At 36.6% G+C, this 9,420-nt stretch overlaps 1 long non-coding RNA gene across 1 annotated transcript in view; it reads left to right on the top strand.

The window, feature by feature from the left end:
- The first annotated feature begins 6,098 nt into the window (after nucleotides 1-6,098).
- Nucleotides 6,099-9,420, top strand: part of LOC127555846 (uncharacterized) — a 32,154-nt gene continuing 28,832 nt past the window's right edge. Inside the window, exon 1 of the long non-coding RNA XR_007952303.1 lies at nucleotides 6,099-6,355. This is a non-coding gene — a long non-coding RNA (uncharacterized LOC127555846). The remainder of the gene's footprint in view (nucleotides 6,356-9,420) is intronic.

The following is a 9,420-nucleotide window of genomic DNA, read 5'->3' as shown; positions in this document are numbered from 1 at the left end:
GGTTAATTGTGACTTCCACTAGGGAACTTGTTTTTTCCATCATTAATTGCTAAAACTCCTTTCCTTGCTAACTCTTATTTTGTATTTAGCATTCTTGGTATGTATTGTATCTCTTCATTTTGTCTATAACTTCTCCTAAATAGATCTACTTTTCTACTTTTTACCAAAGAGAATAGCCATTATGAAATTTTTTATATGACTATATATATACATACATATACTAGATATGGGCAACATTTGGTGCCTATCAATCTCCTCATTTGGTGCTGAACCCTAAATATATCATTTGGTTAGAAATAGCTCTCCTAAATCACATAACATGCACTGAGCCACCTAGCTAAGTGTTTTTTGTATGCTCTTGTTCAGTCATTTTTCAGTCCTGGCTGACTCTTTGTAATTATATTTGGGATTTTCTTGGCAAAACTTGGATTTGAGGGAGGAAAGCTGTGCACGATCACCTGCTCAATTTCTCTGCTGGAGCAGTTTGGCATTTCTTTCTCTAGCTCTCATTTTATAGATGAGGCAACTGGAGTAAATATTGTTAAATGACTTGCCCAGAGTCACACAGCTGGTAAGTGTCTGAAGCTGGATTTGAACTCAGGAACATGAATCTTCCTGCCTCTAGTTCTGGCACTCTATCTACTGAGCCACCTACCTACTCACTTTTCACATAGTATATGCTTAATAAATGCAATTTGGACCATTCACTGAATAAGTGTGCAAAGTCAACTACTTGTGCAGTCAGTTTGAATGAACCCATTTTAAAAACCTAGTTTAGACTTTGGGTATATGCACAGCCCACCTGTTAGAGATGGTGGTTGGGAAATACCCAGGTGAGCATTAATCACATCTCCCTATGAAACTCTAAAAAGGAAGGAGGTAAGGTGGTACTAATTCCATCTCCTCTTGATTATATATGCATCAATCAATATATTTTTGCCCCTTTATGGAAATTGTTTACTCAGTCTATTAAAAAACAACCAGCCTTGGTGTACTAAATAAATTCCTTTTACTTTCCCTTTCTTCCCCCTATGTTTGCCCCATTGACCAGCATGAGTCCTGAATCAAGAATTCTTTTAACATAAGCAAGCATTTATTAAAAGCCTACCATGCTCCAAATTGGCGTCTAGGTGGCACAGTTGAAAGAACATAGAGCCTGGAGTCAGGAATACTGATTTTTCTGAATTTCAGTAGCTGTGTGACCCTGGACAAGTCACTTTAACCTTGTTTGCCCCACTTTCCTTATCTGTAAAACGAGATGGAGAAGGAAATGACAAACCAGTCCAGTATCTCTGCCAAGAAAAGCCAAATTGGGATCACAAAAAAAGAGAAAAAAAATCATTGAAATAAGAAAAAAATGAAATAGTTTTTGTCCTGAAGGAACTTAAACCACAAAGGAATCGAGAACAACATGGATATACAACATCAAATGCAAAATATTTACAAAGTGATTTTCTGGAAGTTTTTAGACATTAGGGGGAAATCACAATAGATTTCCAATAAGAGTCTGCTTAAGAACAGCTTTAAGGGAAGCTAAAGAATCTCCAAGATGGATGTGAGGAAGGAGTGCATGCCAGGAACAATATAAAAAAATATAGAGATAAAATATAATATATGGGGGAAAGCAAACAGGCCAGTTTATATGGAATTTGGTGAAGGACATTAATGTTCAGTAAGTAGGATTATGAAAGCTCTTGAAGGTCCTGGAACAGGGGGATAAATGACAAGGTCACACCTCTGTTTCAGGAATAACAAATTGGCAGTTGTCTGGAGGATAGATTAGAAAGGAGAGACTGGAAGATCACTTAGAAGGCTATTACAATAGTCCAGAGGAGAGGTGATGAACCTAAATATATATAATTGTTGGAGTTCAAATGTTGGAGTTCTTGTTCTTCTCAAAACACGGCCGGTTTAGCTTAGAGCCCTCCAATTATCTCCAAATCCAAAGGTTTTGTCCTTCAGCCTCTGCCTCTGCTTTCTTCAGCCTCCAGCCAGCACAAAGATGGAATGAATCTCTTGTCTCCTTCACTTGGGGCTCAGCTAGCTTTCTGGTGAGTCTTTCAGACCAGCTTGGTCTCAGTGGGGGAAGTGCAGGAGTCCAGCCACTAACTACAGTGGTGTGAGATGAAGATGAATCTGGTTGTCCACTGAACTCTTCACTCGTAGCTTTATCCTCTGAAAACTCTTCTTCTGCCACCAACCAGCCAAATAGAAAATATTCTGGAATAGATCTCTCATCACTGGCCTTATATCTGACTCTTCTGAGAAAATGGGATTATGGGTTTTTTCCCATAGTGCTCTCTGGCCCTAAGAGCTTTAAGGGAGGTGTGAATTCACAAAGTTACAAGGTTTACTTTGTGAATCTGGCAAACTTGTGAACTCCGATGAGTAAAGGTGTAAACACAAGCATTGTACTAATTAGTTCTACTTAGTACCTTGTTTCAGGTTCTGGCCCAAAATATCTTCTTGTAAGATAAGTCAACTCTAATTAGTTAGCAGTTTGTAAAGATTCCAAAATATAATGATTGGTTGTATATGTGGAGGTAGAATCCACAATTCTAGGCAACTTATTAGATATGAGGGATGAAGAAGGAAGGAAGAAAAGAGAAAAGAAAGGAAGAAATAAGCACATGTTGAGCACTTATTATGTGCCATAGAATTGAGGATGATGCTTAGGTTGTAAGCCCGTATGACTGGAAAGAATGTGGTATTCTGAAAAGAAAAAGGGATAAAAGGAGGAGAGAGTGAGTTCTGTTTTTGATGAATTGATCAAATTGAATTTGAGATGTCTATGGGGCTATCTAATTGAAGATATCCAAAAGGACTGAAAAGATAGATCTAGAATCCCCCAACTGATAAATGGTCAAGTGATATGAACAGGCAGTTTTCAGATGAAGATAACAATGCTAACTATAGTTATATGAAAAAATTATCTAAATCACTATTGATTAGAAAAATGCAACTCTGAAGCACTACTTCAGACCCATCTGATTGGCTAATATGACAGAAAGATGTGGGAAAACGGGAGCACCAGTGCATTGTTGGTTAGTTGGTTTTTTACTGATCCAACCATAAAAAGGAAGATGATATATCATTCTTTCTCCGTATGCCTCTTAAATTTTAAGTGCAGCTTAAAACTGCAGTAAGACTTTTGGGATACCTTGTATCTATGTAGCTAAATGGTTTCTTCACAAGCATAAAAAATGGAAAAGGACCCATATGTACAAAAAATACTTATAGCAACTCTCTTTGTGGTGGCAAAGAATTGAAAATTAAATGAATATCCATCTATTTTTGGGGAATGGCTGAACAAATTGTTGTATATGAATATAATGGAATACTATTGTGTTATAAAAAATAAAGAGCAGGTGGATTTCAGAAAAATCTTGAAAGACTTACATGAACTGATGCTGAGTAAAGTGAGCAGAACCAAGAGAACATTGTACAAATGTTGTGCTATGATCAACTTTAATAGACTTAGATGTCTTCAGCAAATGCAAGGATAAAAGACAATTCCAAAAGACTCATGAAGGAAAATGCCATCCAGATTCAAAGAAAGAACTATGGAGAATGAATGTGGATCAAAGCATACTATTGTCACTCTCTTCTCCCACTTCTTTTTGTTTTTCTTTTTTGTTCTGCTTCTTCTTTCACAACATGAATAATGTGGAAATATGTTTAATATGATTGTACACATATAATCTATATATTGATTGCTTTCTTGGGGAGGGTGGAGAGAAGAGAGAGGAGAAGGGGAAAATATGGAACTCAAAATCTTTTAAAAGTGAATGTTGAAAAATATCTTTAAATGTGATTGGAAAAAAATACAATTAAAAAAGAAAATATAGAGATCTGGAAGCCAAACGTATAGGAGGTGATTGTTGAACCCATGGGAATTATCCCTCCTGAGACCCTTCACCAAGGTCAATAAAAAAACGAATCTTCCAAATCGTGGAATCATTGGTCAGTTCTCATTCTTTCTAATCTCTTTTAGACTTTTGACATTACTGACCACTCTCTCCTTGAAACTCAATTCATCCTTTGTTTTGATGTTACTTTTCAGATAAAAAAAGAAGAGTGGAGAGGAGACATTTGTAAGACGAAGGTGTCTCCTTTCCCACCACCTCACTTACTCTGTCTCCCATCATTCTTCTATGATAGAGTTCAAACCAGGAAGTCTGAATTTCTTTGGAAATCGTGAATCCCAAGGGAAGAGTAGTAAAGTAGGAGGTGGCTTTAGGGATTTACAGCAGGATAAGGTGAATTGAGAAGGGAGACATTTCTTCAGTTGGTGAAATAGACTTTCCACAATAGGGAAATGCTAACAACTTCCATCAAGTTGACTGAACTGCTCCATTAGATGTAAAATGAAGAAACTAAATTTGATGAAGTCCAAGTGTATGATTCTGTGATTCTATAATGGTCTATTGAGCATTGCCATTTGTCTTGATCACCTCAGACTTAAAATGTACCTAGTTTCCATAGCTGTAAGGGAGCTGTAAGCTAAAGCCAAAGTCAACTTATGCCACTAAGATCTGTGGCTCATTATTCTCCTGGATACCTCACCATCATGCAATGTCAAAACCACAAGTCTATCTAGGATTACCTCAAATGTAGATTTATTGATCAACTTCTGACCTGTTCTCCATTCCTAACTCCCTTCCCCAATTCTTAATTGAGACAAATCTTTCTAAAACATTATTTTCATTAGTAAACTTCCAAGGTCAAAAGCTGTCACCAGTTTTCCCATAACCTACAAGATAGACTCTAAACTTCCTGACCTGGCATTCCTCAATGTAATTGAAATCTCTGTTGATCTCATTATTTCTTGAGCAAAGCTCATTCTTTCCCCTATTTTGCTATTACTAATGAATTGCCTATATGGATCATTCTCTTCTTCCCATCTTAACCATCATGGCAGAAAGTATACTGGACTTGGAAGTCATAAGAGCTGGGTTGGAGTGTTATATTATCCCTCACAATAAGTTATTACTTGTAAGTTTCTAAATTCTCAGCCACAGATTCTTCATTCATAAACTGAGATCAATATTTTTTTGCACCATATTTATCTATATTGGATTCCTTGCTGTTTATGGGAGGAGGTTGAAGAGAGGAAGGGAGAAAATTTTGAACACAAGATTTTGCAAAGATGAATGCTGAAATTTGCACGTATTTGGAAAAAATAAAGAGGTATTAAAGTAATTCTTGCACTAGGCTTGTCACAGGGTTGTTGTGAAGAAAACCAATTTCTACACCTCAGAACATCTTGGGAAAATAAGTGATTACTCCAAAGTCCATATTTTTTCTATCTCATTTTTGAAGGTTTTCTGAATTATTCTAGGCTATATTCAGTACCTGAGCAAATCAAAGTCCATGTAAAAACATTGACTTTTTTCTTATTCTGAGAGCATATAACATTTACTGGTCACATATCATGTTTTGTTTTATGTCTAGCTATCTTTTTATATTTTTATTCTTGTCTTCCCTTGAGACCAGGGACTGGACCTTACTATCTACTTCTCCTTCATAAAAAGGAAGATGATATATCTTTCTTTCTCCGCATGCCTCTTAAATTTTAAGTGCAGCTTAAAACTGCAGTAAGACTTTTGGGACACCTTGTATCTATGTAGCTAAATGGTTTCTTCACAAGATCTCTGAGGAGAAGTGTATTATTCCCATTTTACAAATGAAGTGAAGCTGTAGAGCTTTGCAAACGATCCTATAGCTGCGAAGTATCTAAAACAGGATTTGAACATAGGTCTCGTGATGCTCAGCATCGTACCCACAATTCCAGTTAACACCGAAATGCAACAAGAGATGAATAATTTCCCTTTCACACATAGTGGCAAAATGAATTAAGACTGTGTTCTCTAATTTAGAGAAAGCAAACTGGAAAATCTGAACAAACAAATGAAAGAAAAAAAATTCTTTCAACTTAATATGTGCCTAGTATCAGGGAAACAAATATAGAAACAGAGATAATACTCAGCCCCTGTCCTCAAAGAACTTCCTTTTTAAAAGAGAAGACCCACAAATCTATTACTGAATTAAATGCACATGGAAAAAAAAATTCTAGTACTCACCATTTTAAACTAGAAAATCCAGGGGGAGGTCTCTCTTCTTGGTCATGAATACAGCCAAAGCCTTCCAGGGAGCCAGATCAGAATCAACACTCTGGGAAAAGAGCTTGAAGAAAATGCTTGAGGGAAAAGTAGATATAATTCCTTTCCTTTTCTACAAACTCTCTCTAGCAAAGGTGCTGTTCTTCCAAAAGATTACAGATACAGAAGACTTTCTAAGTCCAAAAAGTGAGATTCAGAATCTTTTGCCTGAGGAAAAAAAGAATTGCACTCTGGTGAGTTGCTATGTTTACAAAGATGAATTCTGGGTGGTTTGGGTGATTCCTATGCAAATGTAATCTTTGCCACTTACTGTGGGGGTGTGAATGAATAGCTTTTAAAGTGAAATTGATCAGTTAGGTTTAAGAATTTAGATCCACTTAGAGACCAAAGAGAGAGATAATCCTAAAACCTAATTGACTCAGTACCTAAAGAGACCTGTATTTTTGCCATGGACAATGTGGGAATTTGTTTTCAGACTCTGCATATTTATTACAAGAATTTTGTTTTTCTTTTTCTTCTTCCAATGGGAAGGAGGAGGGAGGAGATAAAATAGATTGTTGTTCATTGAAAAAAAATTAAATAAAATAAATGAATTTGGCAAGGTTGCTCTGTGGCTTTAGACAAATGATTAGAGAACTTAGTTGGGGCTCAAGTGGCAATTTCTACCCACTTCATAACTTTCACTTAACTGATGAGAAGCTAATGCCCAGAGAGTTGAAGTGTCATGCCCAAGGTTACAAAGGGAATAAATAGCAGGGCCTAGAATTTGAACTCAGGTCCAAAGGCAACCGATTTGTGTCACTTTGTCTTCAAGCTTTTTAATTTTTGTTGTTCTCTCCTAGTCCTTCCTCTTACTTTAATAGTACATAAACCCATGATATCATCAGTGTGGATATTCCCTTTCCCTCCAAAGCTCAGGACCCTCTGTCCTTTAGTAGAGGGTTTTTAGAAATTGTTATGACTGGGGAGAAATCACCACGTAACCACCAAATTCAGGGTGCTTATACTGTTGGCAGTCTGGCTAGTCTGGTCCTCAAAGGTCAGCCTAACCTTGGACCCATGCCCTGATTCCAACTCAAGGTGACCTAACCCAAGTTTATTATCATTCTACCCAAGACTGTTTTTCCTTCTGACTTAACTATTTCTGATTAGGATTCCATCAGTCACCTGGACTCCCATGTTAATAAACTTAGAATTAGTTCTCACTAACTTTTCCTTCACTCTCACGTTCATTTAGTTACTAGGTCCTATACAAGACCCTTCTCAAAAGCACCTGCCTTTGATTTCTATTCTTTATACTACTGCCCTACAGTAGGTCTTCAACACAGTGCTGTAATCCCAGGCTTATAAACTTTCCGATTTCTACTTTGTCAATTCTTCCCTTTCTCCTCCTAATTCATTATTCATTGTATTTACAGATAAATTTTGTTTATGAACACAAACTACTCTCTAATAAAAAAAAAAAAGGCAGTGTTATGTAGTGGGTAGAGCCATGGGATTGGTGTCAATAAGATTTTTTTTTTTTTGTCAATAAGATTTAGATTCCAATCACATCAAATATTGGCTGTGTGGCTTTCAGGAAGTCATTTAACTTTAGCTTCAGTTTTTTCATATCTAAAATGGTGGGGCTTGATTTGATTTCCAAGGTTCCTTCTTGTTCTAATTATCTAGTATCTAACTATCAGCAATCTTCAGTGATTTCCAAATAAAATTCAAAAACTACTGCCTGGCATTTAAGACCTTCTAAAATCTGCCACTCTTCTATTCCTTATGTTATTTTCCTTCTTCTACTGTTACATTCAGAAGGTACAATTTTCTGCTTCCCAGAATATACCTGAGCTTCCTCCTTCTGTATCTTCATATTTGCTCTCAGTGTGCTTCGAGTGTTGTCCCTTTCCTTCTTGGATTATTGAATCCCCCCATCCCCCTCCACCAACCTTTTAAAGCTTATCTCAAATGCTATCTACTCCCTTCCCATAAATGTTATACCTTCCCTTCCAAAGATCTTCCCTCTCAGATCTCAAAGAACACTTTGTTTTCTAGCTCTCAGACAAATCCATCATGTTAACATTATACCTTTTTTTATGCCCTTACTAGATTGTAGATATACTGTCCACATATAAACTATGTCTTCAATATTCTACATATAGATGACTTTTGCTTTTAACTTATGTGTACTGAAGAAAGGAGGGGTCCCATCCTGAGATCTCATTGGTGAATGAAACTCCATAGAAGGAAACTCCCTCAGCCACCATAAATCCCAATTTATAGTTTGCGATTTGCCTGAGGTAGTTAAGTGACTTGCTCAGGATCACATAGTCTGTGGCCAGGATATTTCAATAGATGGACTTCTTAAGTCTTTTGGACACTTACTGTATGTTAATTAGTCCATTGATAGGACCTACTAAAGTAAATTTCCAAACTTAAAGGCGTAAGAAATTTGAGTAGGGGATGTGGAAATGTTTGAAAATCAACTCTATTAAATGAGTGAAATTAGTTTAAAATTATATTATATGCAAATGCTTTGGAAAACTATAATTTTTCCCCTTTCATATTTAATAGGAGGTATTGTAATGTTTCTTAAAAGCCAAGGGGCATTCAGGGTTGAAAAAGTTAGAGTTCTGAATGCTAGAGTCTGCCACCAATCCCAGGTTTAGTGGAATTTGGATCCTTTCTCCTTTCTCTCCTTCTTTCCCCTCTGGTACCTTTATAGAAGTAGCATGTTACAATGGAAAAGCATGGCTAAGGAGTTAGAAGAGGACCTGAATTCAAATTCTGACTTCTACTTACTAGCTATGTGATCCTGGGCAAATCATGGAAACCCTTCTAGATTTCCATTACCTAGGGGAAAAGAGAATTTCTTTAGATTAGGCATTCTTAATCTATGGCCCCTAGATCCCCAAGGAGTGGATGGGTAAATTTTAGGGGATCTGTGAACTTGGATGGGAAAAAGCACATTTTTGTTTCATTTACAATCCTGAGTATGTTTTACTCATTTTAAAACATTCTGAGAAGACCCTAGACTTCACTCGACTGCCAAAGGGGTCCATGGCGCAGAAAAGGCTAAAAACCCCTGTCTATAATAATAAACATTGTTGAATATAATATATGTTGAATATAAATTGTTTATACATATATTCTTATCATTCTATGCTGTTCAGTGGTACCCTAGCACAGGCAGCTAAGATGTGACTAATATATACTTTATTTTTTAAGTTGATGTGATTAAGTGACTTGCCCAGGATCACATAGCTAAGTAAGTGTCTGAGGCCAAATTTGAATCCAGGTCCTCTTAACT

Source organism: Antechinus flavipes, chromosome 1 (genome assembly GCF_016432865.1).
Source record: "Antechinus flavipes isolate AdamAnt ecotype Samford, QLD, Australia chromosome 1, AdamAnt_v2, whole genome shotgun sequence".
Classification (NCBI taxonomy): domain Eukaryota; kingdom Metazoa; phylum Chordata; class Mammalia; order Dasyuromorphia; family Dasyuridae; genus Antechinus; species Antechinus flavipes.
The sequence above is the reverse complement of the archived record's forward strand: the minus strand, read 5'-3'. Positions and strand labels throughout refer to the sequence as shown.